Source organism: Phyllobates terribilis, unplaced genomic scaffold, assembly GCF_046119375.1.
Source record: "Phyllobates terribilis strain yellow unplaced genomic scaffold, ASM4611937v1 Scaffold_3420__1_contigs__length_79276, whole genome shotgun sequence".
Classification (NCBI taxonomy): domain Eukaryota; kingdom Metazoa; phylum Chordata; class Amphibia; order Anura; family Dendrobatidae; genus Phyllobates; species Phyllobates terribilis.
This window is the reverse complement of record NW_027366173.1, coordinates 15393-30973: the sequence shown is the minus strand read 5'-3', so window position 1 is coordinate 30973 and position 15581 is coordinate 15393. Positions and strand designations below refer to the sequence as shown.

Sequence of the window (15581 nt, the reverse complement as noted above, 5' to 3'; positions counted from 1 at the left end):
TTTCTTCTCCTCATTGGATTTTTCATGTTCAAAGTTGCAGAAGCCAGATTACAAGCTCATTTTGGTTCAACTTCAGCAACTGTGCATTGCATTGCCATGTAATGTGATGCAATGCTATCTTTCTAGCTCTCCCTTTCTACTTCCTTTTGGATAAACAGACATATTAGGCAAGCATTTTGGAGCTTTCACCTAAATAACTACAGGTGGTGAGATAAGCTGCACAATATAATTGACCTTTCAGTATATTGTTGCACACACACCATCTATTTAGCAAATGCCCTTGTTATCAACAGCAGCCTTTTAAACTCACCCGAGCTAACAGGTATGTGCGCTGGTTACACTGCTGCGCTTAAAATTTCTTTTTTGGTTTGCTACAATGCCTTTTCTGAAACGTTGTCTCCTTCTGCTGGAACACTGACTTCTTTCATTTAATGCCTGCAGACTATAAAAGAGAACCCAACCCAAAAAGTTTGGTTGATTAGTCTGTGGCATTCTGTTAAACTGTTGCTTATGGCGGTCTCTGTGAGCTTCTCAGCGACATTCAGCCAGCCAGGTATCCTGCCTGCAGTAGATGGAATGTGGCAATGGAACGCTGGCTGCGCGTGTCATAATAGGCTCTGAGCCTTTATATACCTGTGCACAGCAGCAGCCACCTTCAGTCTGCTGCTGGACAGCCAGCAGCAGCAGCAGCAGCAGGAGAGGTATGTAATCAGGAGCCCTCCTGCTAAGGGTAGACAGCTGCTCGTTCCACCCCACCCCCCGCCTTAATTGGTTCTCCTCCCTTCCAACGGTGTTGAGGCGGGTGGGAACAGCAGGGGGTGAAGGTGCTGTGTTTAAAGAGGTGGAGTTATGCAGATCTAAAACGCGTGGATTGCAGCAGCAGCAAGCCGAAAAGTGCAGGCATGTAAGGGATCTAGAGGTTGACAACATGTCATCTTAACGGGAGTCCAGGAGCTCATCTCCACAAATGGACTTTTTAGGATCCTTGGGTGGCTCCGTAGTTTGAAACCAATTCTGGTTATCGCTTCTCGGCTTTTTGGCTAAGATCAAGTGTAGTATCTGTTCTTATCAGTTTAATATCTGATACGTCCCCTATCTGGGGACCATATATTAAATGGATTTTTAGAACAGGGAGATGGAAAAAGAGCTTGCTCTGTCCACTAAACGCATTGACCTGGTATTGCAGTATCTCCAGGACCGGTGCACCCCTTCTTTAATGCAGTTCCTAAAATCAGAAAGAATTGAATTCAATGTTTTTTGTTCATTTTGCTTGTTTGTCGGATTTTGGGATGGACTCTTTGGCTCTGCTTTTCTTCTCCTCATTGGATTTTTCATGTTCAAAGTTGCAGAAGCCAGATTACAAGCTCATTTTGGTTCAACTTCAGCAACTGTGCATTGCATTGCCATGTAATGTGATGCAATGCTATCTTTCTAGCTCTCCCTTTCTACTTCCTTTTGGATAAACAGACATATTAGGCAAGCATTTTGGAGCTTTCACCTAAATAACTACAGGTGGTGAGATAAGCTGCACAATATAATTGACCTTTCAGTATATTGTTGCACACACACCATCTATTTAGCAAATGCCCTTGTTATCAACAGCAGCCTTTTAAACTCACCCGAGCTAACAGGTATGTGCGCTGGTTACACTGCTGCGCTTAAAATTTCTTTTTTGGTTTGCTACAATGCCTTTTCTGAAACGTTGTCTCCTTCTGCTGGAACACTGACTTCTTTCATTTAATGCCTGCAGACTATAAAAGAGAACCCAACCCAAAAAGTTTGGTTGATTAGTCTGTGGCATTCTGTTAAACTGTTGCTTATGGCGGTCTCTGTGAGCTTCTCAGCGACATTCAGCCAGCCAGGTATCCTGCCTGCAGTAGATGGAATGTGGCAATGGAACGCTGGCTGCGCGTGTCATAATAGGCTCTGAGCCTTTATATACCTGTGCACAGCAGCAGCCACCTTCAGTCTGCTGCTGGACAGCCAGCAGCAGCAGCAGCAGCAGGAGAGGTATGTAATCAGGAGCCCTCCTGCTAAGGGTAGACAGCTGCTCGTTCCACCCCACCCCCCGCCTTAATTGGTTCTCCTCCCTTCCAACGGTGTTGAGGCGGGTGGGAACAGCAGGGGGTGAAGGTGCTGTGTTTAAAGAGGTGGAGTTATGCAGATCTAAAACGCGTGGATTGCAGCAGCAGCAAGCCGAAAAGTGCAGGCATGTAAGGGATCTAGAGGTTGACAACATGTCTTCTTAACGGGAGTCCAGGAGCTCATCTCCACAAATGGACTTTTTAGGATCCTTGGGTGGCTCCGTAGTTTGAAACCAATTCTGGTTATCGCTTCTCGGCCTTTTGGCTAAGATCAAGTGTAGTATCTGTTCTTATCAGTTTAATATCTGATACGTCCCCTATCTGGGGACCATATATTAAATGGATTTTTAGAACAGGGAGATGGAAAAAGAGCTTGCTCTGTCCACTCCACGCATTGACCTGGTATTGCAGTATCTCCAGGACCGGTGCACCCCTTCTTTAATGCAGTTTCTAAAATCAGAAAGAATTGAATTCAATGTTTTTTGTTCATTTTGCTTGTTTGTCGGATTTTGGGATGGACTCTTTGGCTCTGCTTTTCTTCTCCTCATTGGATTTTTCATGTTCAAAGTTGCAGAAGCCAGATTACAAGCTCATTTTGGTTCAACTTCAGCAACTGTGCATTGCATTGCCATGTAATGTGATGCAATGCTATCTTTCTAGCTCTCCCTTTCTACTTCCTTTTGGATAAACAGACATATTAGGCAAGCATTTTGGAGCTTTCACCTAAATAACTACAGGTGGTGAGATAAGCTGCACAATATAATTGACCTTTCAGTATATTGTTGCACACACACCATCTATTTAGCAAATGCCCTTGTTATCAACAGCAGCCTTTTAAACTCACCCGAGCTAACAGGTATGTGCGCTGGTTACACTGCTGCGCTTAAAATTTCTTTTTTGGTTTGCTACAATGCCTTTTCTGAAACGTTGTCTCCTTCTGCTGGAACACTGACTTCTTTCATTTAATGCCTGCAGACTATAAAAGAGAACCCAACCCAAAAAGTTTGGTTGATTAGTCTGTGGCATTCTGTTAAACTGTTGCTTATGGCGGTCTCTGTGAGCTTCTCAGCGACATTCAGCCAGCCAGGTATCCTGCCTGCAGTAGATGGAATGTGGCAATGGAACGCTGGCTGCACGTGTCATAATAGGCTCTGAGCCTTTATATACCTGTGCACAGCAGCAGCCACCTTCAGTCTGCTGCTGGACAGCCAGCAGCAGCAGCAGCAGCAGGAGAGGTATGTAATCAGGAGCCCTCCTGCTAAGGGTAGACAGCTGCTCGTTCCACCCCACCCCCCGCCTTAATTGGTTCTCCTCCCTTCCAACGGTGTTGAGGCGGGTGGGAACAGCAGGGGGTGAAGGTGCTGTGTTTAAAGAGGTGGAGTTATGCAGATCTAAAACGCGTGGATTGCAGCAGCAGCAAGCCGAAAAGTGCAGGCATGTAAGGGATCTAGAGGTTGACAACATGTCTTCTTAACGGGAGTCCAGGAGCTCATCTCCACAAATGGACTTTTTAGGATCCTTGGGTGGCTCCGTAGTTTGAAACCAATTCTGGTTATCGCTTCTCGGCCTTTTGGCTAAGATCAAGTGTAGTATCTGTTCTTATCAGTTTAATATCTGATACGTCCCCTATCTGGGGACCATATATTAAATGGATTTTTAGAACAGGGAGATGGAAAAAGAGCTTGCTCTGTCCACTCCACGCATTGACCTGGTATTGCAGTATCTCCAGGACCGGTGCACCCCTTCTTTAATGCAGTTTCTAAAATCAGAAAGAATTGAATTCAATGTTTTTTGTTCATTTTGCTTGTTTGTCGGATTTTGGGATGGACTCTTTGGCTCTGCTTTTCTTCTCCTCATTGGATTTTTCATGTTCAAAGTTGCAGAAGCCAGATTACAAGCTCATTTTGGTTCAACTTCAGCAACTGTGCATTGCATTGCCATGTAATGTGATGCAATGCTATCTTTCTAGCTCTCCCTTTCTACTTCCTTTTGGATAAACAGACATATTAGGCAAGCATTTTGGAGCTTTCACCTAAATAACTACAGGTGGTGAGATAAGCTGCACAATATAATTGACCTTTCAGTATATTGTTGCACACACACCATCTATTTAGCAAATGCCCTTGTTATCAACAGCAGCCTTTTAAACTCACCCGAGCTAACAGGTATGTGCGCTGGTTACACTGCTGCGCTTAAAATTTCTTTTTTGGTTTGCTACAATGCCTTTTCTGAAACGTTGTCTCCTTCTGCTGGAACACTGACTTCTTTCATTTAATGCCTGCAGACTATAAAAGAGAACCCAACCCAAAAAGTTTGGTTGATTAGTCTGTGGCATTCTGTTAAACTGTTGCTTATGGCGGTCTCTGTGAGCTTCTCAGCGACATTCAGCCAGCCAGGTATCCTGCCTGCAGTAGATGGAATGTGGCAATGGAACGCTGGCTGCGCGTGTCATAATAGGCTCTGAGCCTTTATATACCTGTGCACAGCAGCAGCCACCTTCAGTCTGCTGCTGGACAGCCAGCAGCAGCAGCAGCAGCAGGAGAGGTATGTAATCAGGAGCCCTCCTGCTAAGGGTAGACAGCTGCTCGTTCCACCCCACCCCCCGCCTTAATTGGTTCTCCTCCCTTCCAACGGTGTTGAGGCGGGTGGGAAAAGCAGGGGGTGAAGGTGCTGTGTTTAAAGAGGTGGAGTTATGCAGATCTAAAACGCGTGGATTGCAGCAGCAGCAAGCCGAAAAGTGCAGGCATGTAAGGGATCTAGAGGTTGACAACATGTCTTCTTAACGGGAGTCCAGGAGCTCATCTCCACAAATGGACTTTTTAGGATCCTTGGGTGGCTCCGTAGTTTGAAACCAATTCTGGTTATCGCTTCTCGGCCTTTTGGCTAAGATCAAGTGTAGTATCTGTTCTTATCAGTTTAATATCTGATACGTCCCCTATCTGGGGACCATATATTAAATGGATTTTTAGAACAGGGAGATGGAAAAAGAGCTTGCTCTGTCCACTCCACGCATTGACCTGGTATTGCAGTATCTCCAGGACCGGTGCACCCCTTCTTTAATGCAGTTTCTAAAATCAGAAAGAATTGAATTCAATGTTTTTTGTTCATTTTGCTTGTTTGTCGGATTTTGGGATGGACTCTTTGGCTCTGCTTTTCTTCTCCTCATTGGATTTTTCATGTTCAAAGTTGCAGAAGCCAGATTACAAGCTCATTTTGGTTCAACTTCAGCAACTGTGCATTGCATTGCCATGTAATGTGATGCAATGCTATCTTTCTAGCTCTCCCTTTCTACTTCCTTTTGGATAAACAGACATATTAGGCAAGCATTTTGGAGCTTTCACCTAAATAACTACAGGTGGTGAGATAAGCTGCACAATATAATTGACCTTTCAGTATATTGTTGCACACACACCATCTATTTAGCAAATGCCCTTGTTATCAACAGCAGCCTTTTAAACTCACCCGAGCTAACAGGTATGTGCGCTGGTTACACTGCTGCGCTTAAAATTTCTTTTTTGGTTTGCTACAATGCCTTTTCTGAAACGTTGTCTCCTTCTGCTGGAACACTGACTTCTTTCATTTAATGCCTGCAGACTATAAAAGAGAACCCAACCCAAAAAGTTTGGTTGATTAGTCTGTGGCATTCTGTTAAACTGTTGCTTATGGCGGTCTCTGTGAGCTTCTCAGCGACATTCAGCCAGCCAGGTATCCTGCCTGCAGTAGATGGAATGTGGCAATGGAACGCTGGCTGCGCGTGTCATAATAGGCTCTGAGCCTTTATATACCTGTGCACAGCAGCAGCCACCTTCAGTCTGCTGCTGGACAGCCAGCAGCAGCAGCAGCAGCAGGAGAGGTATGTAATCAGGAGCCCTCCTGCTAAGGGTAGACAGCTGCTCGTTCCACCCCACCCCCCGCCTTAATTGGTTCTCCTCCCTTCCAACGGTGTTGAGGCGGGTGGGAACAGCAGGGGGTGAAGGTGCTGTGTTTAAAGAGGTGGAGTTATGCAGATCTAAAATGCGTGGATTGCAGCAGCAGCAAGCCGAAAAGTGCAGGCATGTAAGGGATCTAGAGGTTGACAACATGTCTTCTTAACGGGAGTCCAGGAGCTCATCTCCACAAATGGACTTTTTAGGATCCTTGGGTGGCTCCGTAGTTTGAAACCAATTCTGGTTATCGCTTCTCGGCCTTTTGGCTAAGATCAAGTGTAGTATCTGTTCTTATCAGTTTAATATCTGATACGTCCCCTATCTGGGGACCATATATTAAATGGATTTTTAGAACAGGGAGATGGAAAAAGAGCTTGCTCTGTCCACTCCACGCATTGACCTGGTATTGCAGTATCTCCAGGACCGGTGCACCCCTTCTTTAATGCAGTTTCTAAAATCAGAAAGAATTGAATTCAATGTTTTTTGTTCATTTTGCTTGTTTGTCGGATTTTGGGATGGACTCTTTGGCTCTGCTTTTCTTCTCCTCATTGGATTTTTCATGTTCAAAGTTGCAGAAGCCAGATTACAAGCTCATTTTGGTTCAACTTCAGCAACTGTGCATTGCATTGCCATGTAATGTGTAACATACCTGGCGGCGTCCTTGCATGGTGGTCTATCTCCCATTGTGCAAGAGAGCGCACTTGATCTCCTGTCCAGAATGTCTCTCTGGCTTCCCTCCATGCTGTCTGTTTGTGTCTGTCTCTGCTGCTTAAGGGCGGCGCCCGATCACTTCCTGCTTTTTGTACCTGCTGTGGGTCACACCCCTTGTGCGTCCTCAGCCTATTGCTGTCTGACACTTGGTATATAGCTCAGCAGCTCCCTTCTATCCCTGCCTGTGCATAAGTGTTTCTTTCAGTGTGTGCTTGCACTCTGAAGGTGCCAGGTCCTGTCTTTGTTTCCCTGTCCGCCTTTCCTGGAGGCTGTATTTCCAGGCCTGTCTGAACTAAGTCCTGTATGTCTCCTGCCTTGCGGTGTCAGCTCCCGTGTCTGAACTGTGTCCTGTATGTCTCCTGCTTTGCGGTATTAGTTCCCGTGTCTGAACTAAGTCCTGTATGTCTCCTGCCTTGCGGTGTCAGCTCCCGTGTCTGAACTGTGTCCTGTATGTCTCCTGCTTTACGGTATTAGTTCCCGTGTCTGAACTAAGTCCTGTATGTCTCCTGCTTTACGGTATTAGTTCCCGTTTCTGAACTAAGTCCTGTATGTCTCCTGCTTTACGGTATTAGTTCCCGTGTCTGAACTAAGTCCTGTATGTCTCCTGCTTTACGGTATTAGTTCCCGTGTCTGAACTAAGTCCTGTATGTCTCCTGCTTTACGGTATTAGTTCCCGTGTCTGAACTAAGTCCTGTATTTCTCCTGCCTTGCGGTGTCAGCTCCCGTGTCTGAACTGTGTCCTGTATGTCTCCTGCTTTACGGTATTAGTTCCCGAGTCTGAACTGAGTCCTTTCTGTGTTCTCTAGTCTGTCCTGTCTGTACACGCTCCTTGCCTGTTCGTTCCGCCTCTCTGGGGGCCGTATTCCCAGACCCGCTCCTGTATTCTGCTGCAGTGTCGGTCTCCTCCGTACACTCAGTTCCAGTCTGAACTCTCTCCTATCCTCTACCTGTTTTGCCTCTTTGCCCGTTCCCTTCCTTTTTCTGCAGAGTCTGAACTCGTACCTAACTCCTGCCTGTTGTCTCTGTACTCCCGTTTGTGAGTTTGTGGTCCACTCGCTACTTCACTGTAAGTACCCTGTGGGTGTCTGGCTCTGCCTTTTCCTTCCTGTCTGTTCAGTGTGAACAGAGCCCTGTCCTCCCTGCTCAGTCTTCTGCACTCTAGTTGTGCTTGCCTGTACCCCTCTGCCTGTATTGTTCCTGAATCCCGGTGTGTACTGGGTCCTATCCCGCCTGTGTTCCTACTTGCTAGTGCCTCCCTGTCTGCACTCTATCCGTGCTTACCTTTACCCGCCTGCCTGCCCGCCTGCCTGCATACCCGCCTGCCTGCATACCCGCCTGCCTGCATATCCGCCGGCCTGCATCCCAGTCTGTGTGCCAGTCTACCAGTCTGTTCCTGTATTCCCCTGTGTGGGTCAACAGCCGTGTCCGGGGTCTGTCCTGGAGTAGCACCTGGTCCCTCTGCTCGGTTCCTCCTTGGTGCTCTGGCGTCGTATGCCGTCGTGCGACCCTGGTCGGATCGGGCAGATACTTAGTTACGCCCCTCCAGGCATACACTCTCCGGCACGGTCCAGTGGAATCACTACCAATCACACGCACACGCCGCTTAGCCCGGGCGTGTGCATAACATAATGTGATGCAATGCTATCTTTCTAGCTCTCCCTTTCTACTTCCTTTTGGATAAACAGACATATTAGGCAAGCATTTTGGAGCTTTCACCTAAATAACTACAGGTGGTGAGATAAGCTGCACAATATAATTGACCTTTCAGTATATTGTTGCACACACACCATCTATTTAGCAAATGCCCTTGTTATCAACAGCAGCCTTTTAAACTCACCCGAGCTAACAGGTATGTGCGCTGGTTACACTGCTGCGCTTAAAATTTCTTTTTTGGTTTGCTACAATGCCTTTTCTGAAACGTTGTCTCCTTCTGCTGGAACACTGACTTCTTTCATTTAATGCCTGCAGACTATAAAAGAGAACCCAACCCAAAAAGTTTGGTTGATTAGTCTGTGGCATTCTGTTAAACTGTTGCTTATGGCGGTCTCTGTGAGCTTCTCAGCGACATTCAGCCAGCCAGGTATCCTGCCTGCAGTAGATGGAATGTGGCAATGGAACGCTGGCTGCGCGTGTCATAATAGGCTCTGAGCCTTTATATACCTGTGCACAGCAGCAGCCACCTTCAGTCTGCTGCTGGACAGCCAGCAGCAGCAGCAGCAGGAGAGGTATGTAATCAGGAGCCCTCCTGCTAAGGGTAGACAGCTGCTCGTTCCACCCCACCCCCCGCCTTAATTGGTTCTCCTCCCTTCCAACGGTGTTGAGGCGGGTGGGAACAGCAGGGGGTGAAGGTGCTGTGTTTAAAGAGGTGGAGTTATGCAGATCTAAAACGCGTGGATTGCAGCAGCAGCAAGCCGAAAAGTGCAGGCATGTAAGGGATCTAGAGGTTGACAACATGTCTTCTTAACGGGAGTCCAGGAGCTCATCTCCACAAATGGACTTTTTAGGATCCTTGGGTGGCTCCGTAGTTTGAAACCAATTCTGGTTATCGCTTCTCGGCCTTTTGGCTAAGATCAAGTGTAGTATCTGTTCTTATCAGTTTAATATCTGATACGTCCCCTATCTGGGGACCATATATTAAATGGATTTTTAGAACAGGGAGATGGAAAAAGAGCTTGCTCTGTCCACTCCACGCATTGACCTGGTATTGCAGTATCTCCAGGACCGGTGCACCCCTTCTTTAATGCAGTTTCTAAAATCAGAAAGAATTGAATTCAATGTTTTTTGTTCATTTTGCTTGTTTGTCGGATTTTGGGATGGACTCTTTGGCTCTGCTTTTCTTCTCCTCATTGGATTTTTCATGTTCAAAGTTGCAGAAGCCAGATTACAAGCTCATTTTGGTTCAACTTCAGCAACTGTGCATTGCATTGCCATGTAATGTGATGCAATGCTATCTTTCTAGCTCTCCCTTTCTACTTCCTTTTGGATAAACAGACATATTAGGCAAGCATTTTGGAGCTTTCACCTAAATAACTACAGGTGGTGAGATAAGCTGCACAATATAATTGACCTTTCAGTATATTGTTGCACACACACCATCTATTTAGCAAATGCCCTTGTTATCAACAGCAGCCTTTTAAACTCACCCGAGCTAACAGGTATGTGCGCTGGTTACACTGCTGCGCTTAAAATTTCTTTTTTGGTTTGCTACAATGCCTTTTCTGAAACGTTGTCTCCTTCTGCTGGAACACTGACTTCTTTCATTTAATGCCTGCAGACTATAAAAGAGAACCCAACCCAAAAAGTTTGGTTGATTAGTCTGTGGCATTCTGTTAAACTGTTGCTTATGGCGGTCTCTGTGAGCTTCTCAGCGACATTCAGCCAGCCAGGTATCCTGCCTGCAGTAGATGGAATGTGGCAATGGAACGCTGGCTGCGCGTGTCATAATAGGCTCTGAGCCTTTATATACCTGTGCACAGCAGCAGCCACCTTCAGTCTGCTGCTGGACAGCCAGCAGCAGCAGCAGCAGCAGGAGAGGTATGTAATCAGGAGCCCTCCTGCTAAGGGTAGACAGCTGCTCGTTCCACCCCACCCCCCGCCTTAATTGGTTCTCCTCCCTTCCAACGGTGTTGAGGCGGGTGGGAACAGCAGGGGGTGAAGGTGCTGTGTTTAAAGAGGTGGAGTTATGCAGATCTAAAACGCGTGGATTGCAGCAGCAGCAAGCCGAAAAGTGCAGGCATGTAAGGGATCTAGAGGTTGACAACATGTCTTCTTAACGGGAGTCCAGGAGCTCATCTCCACAAATGGACTTTTTAGGATCCTTGGGTGGCTCCGTAGTTTGAAACCAATTCTGGTTATCGCTTCTCGGCCTTTTGGCTAAGATCAAGTGTAGTATCTGTTCTTATCAGTTTAATATCTGATACGTCCCCTATCTGGGGACCATATATTAAATGGATTTTTAGAACAGGGAGATGGAAAAAGAGCTTGCTCTGTCCACTCCACGCATTGACCTGGTATTGCAGTATCTCCAGGACCGGTGCACCCCTTCTTTAATGCAGTTTCTAAAATCAGAAAGAATTGAATTCAATGTTTTTTGTTCATTTTGCTTGTTTGTCGGATTTTGGGATGGACTCTTTGGCTCTGCTTTTCTTCTCCTCATTGGATTTTTCATGTTCAAAGTTGCAGAAGCCAGATTACAAGCTCATTTTGGTTCAACTTCAGCAACTGTGCATTGCATTGCCATGTAATGTGATGCAATGCTATCTTTCTAGCTCTCCCTTTCTACTTCCTTTTGGATAAACAGACATATTAGGCAAGCATTTTGGAGCTTTCACCTAAATAACTACAGGTGGTGAGATAAGCTGCACAATATAATTGACCTTTCAGTATATTGTTGCACACACACCATCTATTTAGCAAATGCCCTTGTTATCAACAGCAGCCTTTTAAACTCACCCGAGCTAACAGGTATGTGCGCTGGTTACACTGCTGCGCTTAAAATTTCTTTTTTGGTTTGCTACAATGCCTTTTCTGAAACGTTGTCTCCTTCTGCTGGAACACTGACTTCTTTCATTTAATGCCTGCAGACTATAAAAGAGAACCCAACCCAAAAAGTTTGGTTGATTAGTCTGTGGCATTCTGTTAAACTGTTGCTTATGGCGGTCTCTGTGAGCTTCTCAGCGACATTCAGCCAGCCAGGTATCCTGCCTGCAGTAGATGGAATGTGGCAATGGAACGCTGGCTGCGCGTGTCATAATAGGCTCTGAGCCTTTATATACCTGTGCACAGCAGCAGCCACCTTCAGTCTGCTGCTGGACAGCCAGCAGCAGCAGCAGCAGCAGGAGAGGTATGTAATCAGGAGCCCTCCTGCTAAGGGTAGACAGCTGCTCGTTCCACCCCACCCCCCGCCTTAATTGGTTCTCCTCCCTTCCAACGGTGTTGAGGCGGGTGGGAACAGCAGGGGGTGAAGGTGCTGTGTTTAAAGAGGTGGAGTTATGCAGATCTAAAACGCGTGGATTGCAGCAGCAGCAAGCCGAAAAGTGCAGGCATGTAAGGGATCTAGAGGTTGACAACATGTCTTCTTAACGGGAGTCCAGGAGCTCATCTCCACAAATGGACTTTTTAGGATCCTTGGGTGGCTCCGTAGTTTGAAACCAATTCTGGTTATCGCTTCTCGGCCTTTTGGCTAAGATCAAGTGTAGTATCTGTTCTTATCAGTTTAATATCTGATACGTCCCCTATCTGGGGACCATATATTAAATGGATTTTTAGAACAGGGAGATGGAAAAAGAGCTTGCTCTGTCCACTCCACGCATTGACCTGGTATTGCAGTATCTCCAGGACCGGTGCACCCCTTCTTTAATGCAGTTTCTAAAATCAGAAAGAATTGAATTCAATGTTTTTTGTTCATTTTGCTTGTTTGTCGGATTTTGGGATGGACTCTTTGGCTCTGCTTTTCTTCTCCTCATTGGATTTTTCATGTTCAAAGTTGCAGAAGCCAGATTACAAGCTCATTTTGGTTCAACTTCAGCAACTGTGCATTGCATTGCCATGTAATGTGATGCAATGCTATCTTTCTAGCTCTCCCTTTCTACTTCCTTTTGGATAAACAGACATATTAGGCAAGCATTTTGGAGCTTTCACCTAAATAACTACAGGTGGTGAGATAAGCTGCACAATATAATTGACCTTTCAGTATATTGTTGCACACACACCATCTATTTAGCAAATGCCCTTGTTATCAACAGCAGCCTTTTAAACTCACCCGAGCTAACAGGTATGTGCGCTGGTTACACTGCTGCGCTTAAAATTTCTTTTTTGGTTTGCTACAATGCCTTTTCTGAAACGTTGTCTCCTTCTGCTGGAACACTGACTTCTTTCATTTAATGCCTGCAGACTATAAAAGAGAACCCAACCCAAAAAGTTTGGTTGATTAGTCTGTGGCATTCTGTTAAACTGTTGCTTATGGCGGTCTCTGTGAGCTTCTCAGCGACATTCAGCCAGCCAGGTATCCTGCCTGCAGTAGATGGAATGTGGCAATGGAACGCTGGCTGCGCGTGTCATAATAGGCTCTGAGCCTTTATATACCTGTGCACAGCAGCAGCCACCTTCAGTCTGCTGCTGGACAGCCAGCAGCAGCAGCAGCAGCAGCAGGAGAGGTATGTAATCAGGAGCCCTCCTGCTAAGGGTAGACAGCTGCTCGTTCCACCCCACCCCCCGCCTTAATTGGTTCTCCTCCCTTCCAACGGTGTTGAGGCGGGTGGGAACAGCAGGGGGTGAAGGTGCTGTGTTTAAAGAGGTGGAGTTATGCAGATCTAAAACGCGTGGATTGCAGCAGCAGCAAGCCGAAAAGTGCAGGCATGTAAGGGATCTAGAGGTTGACAACATGTCTTCTTAACGGGAGTCCAGGAGCTCATCTCCACAAATGGACTTTTTAGGATCCTTGGGTGGCTCCGTAGTTTGAAACCAATTCTGGTTATCGCTTCTCGGCCTTTTGGCTAAGATCAAGTGTAGTATCTGTTCTTATCAGTTTAATATCTGATACGTCCCCTATCTGGGGACCATATATTAAATGGATTTTTAGAACAGGGAGATGGAAAAAGAGCTTGCTCTGTCCACTCCACGCATTGACCTGGTATTGCAGTATCTCCAGGACCGGTGCACCCCTTCTTTAATGCAGTTTCTAAAATCAGAAAGAATTGAATTCAATGTTTTTTGTTCATTTTGCTTGTTTGTCGGATTTTGGGATGGACTCTTTGGCTCTGCTTTTCTTCTCCTCATTGGATTTTTCATGTTCAAAGTTGCAGAAGCCAGATTACAAGCTCATTTTGGTTCAACTTCAGCAACTGTGCATTGCATTGCCATGTAATGTGATGCAATGCTATCTTTCTAGCTCTCCCTTTCTACTTCCTTTTGGATAAACAGACATATTAGGCAAGCATTTTGGAGCTTTCACCTAAATAACTACAGGTGGTGAGATAAGCTGCACAATATAATTGACCTTTCAGTATATTGTTGCACACACACCATCTATTTAGCAAATGCCCTTGTTATCAACAGCAGCCTTTTAAACTCACCCGAGCTAACAGGTATGTGCGCTGGTTACACTGCTGCGCTTAAAATTTCTTTTTTGGTTTGCTACAATGCCTTTTCTGAAACGTTGTCTCCTTCTGCTGGAACACTGACTTCTTTCATTTAATGCCTGCAGACTATAAAAGAGAACCCAACCCAAAAAGTTTGGTTGATTAGTCTGTGGCATTCTGTTAAACTGTTGCTTATGGCGGTCTCTGTGAGCTTCTCAGCGACATTCAGCCAGCCAGGTATCCTGCCTGCAGTAGATGGAATGTGGCAATGGAACGCTGGCTGCGCGTGTCATAATAGGCTCTGAGCCTTTATATACCTGTGCACAGCAGCAGCCACCTTCAGTCTGCTGCTGGACAGCCAGCAGCAGCAGCAGCAGCAGGAGAGGTATGTAATCAGGAGCCCTCCTGCTAAGGGTAGACAGCTGCTCGTTCCACCCCACCCCCCGCCTTAATTGGTTCTCCTCCCTTCCAACGGTGTTGAGGCGGGTGGGAACAGCAGGGGGTGAAGGTGCTGTGTTTAAAGAGGTGGAGTTATGCAGATCTAAAACGCGTGGATTGCAGCAGCAGCAAGCCGAAAAGTGCAGGCATGTAAGGGATCTAGAGGTTGACAACATGTCTTCTTAACGGGAGTCCAGGAGCTCATCTCCACAAATGGACTTTTTAGGATCCTTGGGTGGCTCCGTAGTTTGAAACCAATTCTGGTTATCGCTTCTCGGCCTTTTGGCTAAGATCAAGTGTAGTATCTGTTCTTATCAGTTTAATATCTGATACGTCCCCTATCTGGGGACCATATATTAAATGGATTTTTAGAACAGGGAGATGGAAAAAGAGCTTGCTCTGTCCACTCCACGCATTGACCTGGTATTGCAGTATCTCCAGGACCGGTGCACCCCTTCTTTAATGCAGTTTCTAAAATCAGAAAGAATTGAATTCAATGTTTTTTGTTCATTTTGCTTGTTTGTCGGATTTTGGGATGGACTCTTTGGCTCTGCTTTTCTTCTCCTCATTGGATTTTTCATGTTCAAAGTTGCAGAAGCCAGATTACAAGCTCATTTTGGTTCAACTTCAGCAACTGTGCATTGCATTGCCATGTAATGTGATGCAATGCTATCTTTCTAGCTCTCCCTTTCTACTTCCTTTTGGATAAACAGACATATTAGGCAAGCATTTTGGAGCTTTCACCTAAATAACTACAGGTGGTGAGATAAGCTGCACAATATAATTGACCTTTCAGTATATTGTTGCACACACACCATCTATTTAGCAAATGCCCTTGTTATCAACAGCAGCCTTTTAAACTCACCCGAGCTAACAGGTATGTGCGCTGGTTACACTGCTGCGCTTAAAATTTCTTTTTTGGTTTGCTACAATGCCTTTTCTGAAACGTTGTCTCCTTCTGCTGGAACACTGACTTCTTTCATTTAATGCCTGCAGACTATAAAAGAGAACCCAACCCAAAAAGTTTGGTTGATTAGTCTGTGGCATTCTGTTAAACTGTTGCTTATGGCGGTCTCTGTGAGCTTCTCAGCGACATTCAGCCAGCCAGGTATCCTGCCTGCAGTAGATGGAATGTGGCAATGGAACGCTGGCTGCGCGTGTCATAATAGGCTCTGAGCCTTTATATACCTGTGCACAGCAGCAGCCACCTTCAGTCTGCTGCTGGACAGCCAGCAGCAGCAGCAGCAGCAGGAGAGGTATGTAATCAGGAGCCCTCCTGCTAAGGGTAGACAGCTGCTCGTTCCACCCCACCCCCCGCCTTAATTGGTTCTCCTCCCTTCCAA

At 46.0% G+C, this 15581-nt stretch overlaps 10 non-coding genes across 10 annotated transcripts; all 10 read left to right on the top strand.

The window, feature by feature from the left end:
- Positions 1–1020: 1020 nt before the first annotated feature.
- LOC141247887 (U2 spliceosomal RNA) lies at positions 1021–1211 on the top strand. The gene has a single exon (XR_012311195.1). It is a non-coding gene; the product is annotated as a U2 spliceosomal RNA (small nuclear RNA).
- A 1118-nt stretch (positions 1212–2329) lies between these two features.
- Positions 2330–2520, top strand: LOC141247905 (U2 spliceosomal RNA). The gene has a single exon (XR_012311212.1). It is a non-coding gene; the product is annotated as a U2 spliceosomal RNA (small nuclear RNA).
- A 1118-nt stretch (positions 2521–3638) lies between these two features.
- On the top strand, positions 3639–3829 carry LOC141247904 (U2 spliceosomal RNA). The gene has a single exon (XR_012311211.1). It is a non-coding gene; the product is annotated as a U2 spliceosomal RNA (small nuclear RNA).
- Positions 3830–4947: 1118 nt separating this feature from the next.
- LOC141247903 (U2 spliceosomal RNA) lies at positions 4948–5138 on the top strand. Its single transcript, XR_012311210.1, has one exon. It is a non-coding gene; the product is annotated as a U2 spliceosomal RNA (small nuclear RNA).
- A 1118-nt stretch (positions 5139–6256) lies between these two features.
- Positions 6257–6447, top strand: LOC141247902 (U2 spliceosomal RNA). Its single transcript, XR_012311209.1, has one exon. It is a non-coding gene; the product is annotated as a U2 spliceosomal RNA (small nuclear RNA).
- Positions 6448–9265: 2818 nt separating this feature from the next.
- On the top strand, positions 9266–9456 carry LOC141247901 (U2 spliceosomal RNA). The gene has a single exon (XR_012311208.1). It is a non-coding gene; the product is annotated as a U2 spliceosomal RNA (small nuclear RNA).
- Positions 9457–10574: 1118 nt separating this feature from the next.
- Positions 10575–10765, top strand: LOC141247900 (U2 spliceosomal RNA). The gene has a single exon (XR_012311207.1). It is a non-coding gene; the product is annotated as a U2 spliceosomal RNA (small nuclear RNA).
- A 1118-nt stretch (positions 10766–11883) lies between these two features.
- On the top strand, positions 11884–12074 carry LOC141247898 (U2 spliceosomal RNA). Its single transcript, XR_012311205.1, has one exon. It is a non-coding gene; the product is annotated as a U2 spliceosomal RNA (small nuclear RNA).
- Positions 12075–13195: 1121 nt separating this feature from the next.
- Positions 13196–13386, top strand: LOC141247897 (U2 spliceosomal RNA). The gene has a single exon (XR_012311204.1). It is a non-coding gene; the product is annotated as a U2 spliceosomal RNA (small nuclear RNA).
- A 1118-nt stretch (positions 13387–14504) lies between these two features.
- On the top strand, positions 14505–14695 carry LOC141247896 (U2 spliceosomal RNA). Its single transcript, XR_012311203.1, has one exon. It is a non-coding gene; the product is annotated as a U2 spliceosomal RNA (small nuclear RNA).
- The last annotated feature ends 886 nt before the right edge of the window (positions 14696–15581 follow it).